A 1,476-nucleotide genomic window follows, 5' to 3' on the forward strand; every position below is an offset into this window, starting at 1 on the left:
GGGAAAAAAAATAGGGAAAATGAGAATGGTATATATTAATAAGATGACGACATGAAGGAAGGGAGTGAAAGAATAAGGAGATGGAAAGAAAGAAGAAAAAACTTTTATGGAAAGGAGGAAATAGGAAATATAGAGAGAAATAAGGGAATGAAAGTAGAAATAAAATATATAAAGATATTGTAGTTGCAGTTCCATTATGCGAGGAAAGAGGTGTATAGAAGTGGTAAAAAAAGGTTTCCTGTGCATGGTATGTAAGTTCCAATAGTAGTTCATGGTTAGTCATTTCAAAGTATGGAGCTGTGGATTTTGTGTTGCTCATTTGAAAGGGTCTTGTGGTGTGTATATATATATACACATATATATACATCTAGCATCAGTATCATTATCATTGTTTTATTTAATGCTCACTTCTCCCTGTTTGCTTGGGGAGGATGAAATTTATTGAGATGGATCTTTTTTACTTGTATGTCCTTCTTATGACAAGCCCTTAACTGTTTCCAAGCAAAGTAAAATTTCCCCTTGACCAAACGTTTACACAGAATATTGGAAATGAAGAACACTGCCAGATATCATGAGACGCCGAGGTGAGGAGACAGTAACATGCATATGCACACAGACACACAGACACACAGACACACATATGCAAAAGGCTTCTTTCAGTTTCCATCTACCAGATATCCACTCACAAGGTTTAGTTGACCCCATGACTGTAGTAAAAGACACTTGTCCTAAGTGTCACACTGGTATTGAACCCAGATTCATCTGATTGGGAAACAAACTTCTTACCACATAGCTATGCCTGCACCTATACACACACACAAACACACACCCACAAACACACACACACACACAAACACATATATATAGTTACATACACATACACACACACACATATATACAGCATTCAAGACCCTGTGACTACTTCCATATCCATGGTTCCACAAAAAAAAATCCCACAAAATTTGACAGAGCTGAAACAGATAGTATGCAGCACATACTCACACTCACACATGCACACACACACAAACCCACATACACATGTGTGCACATGCAAGCACATACACACACACACACATACACATCTTGGATATTGTTATTTGGAATAAAATGAAACATAGGAAACAGATTATTCTGTGCAATTCAGCTTTCCGCTTGACGTCAATATGGTAAAAAAAAAACAGGGCTAAGTAGACATTGATGAATGACTGATACAAACCCCTCTACCCCAATATACCCTTTTAGTATGAAACCAGTTTCTGTGAAAGCAATCGGGTATTTACCAATCCATCTCGATCAAAGCATGACTCAACTCCCATTTTCATACAACACAGATTTACTTCATCTGAAACAAACAAGTTTTTAATGCAAACAACTGTCCCTCCGTTTTCCTTCTAATTAATTTATTTTCTCTTAATTATCACTGATCTGGCAGCTGATAAAACTAAACATTCATATATATATATATATATATATATA

General features: G+C 36.0%; 1 protein-coding gene across 1 annotated transcript in view; it reads right to left on the reverse strand.

The window, feature by feature from the left end:
• The window catches only part of LOC106867556 (anoctamin-7), an 87,131-nt gene that overhangs the window by 61,917 nt on the left and 23,738 nt on the right, over positions 1–1,476 (reverse strand). The window lies entirely within an intron of this gene.

Source organism: Octopus bimaculoides, chromosome 13, assembly GCF_001194135.2.
Source record: "Octopus bimaculoides isolate UCB-OBI-ISO-001 chromosome 13, ASM119413v2, whole genome shotgun sequence".
Taxonomy (NCBI): domain Eukaryota; kingdom Metazoa; phylum Mollusca; class Cephalopoda; order Octopoda; family Octopodidae; genus Octopus; species Octopus bimaculoides.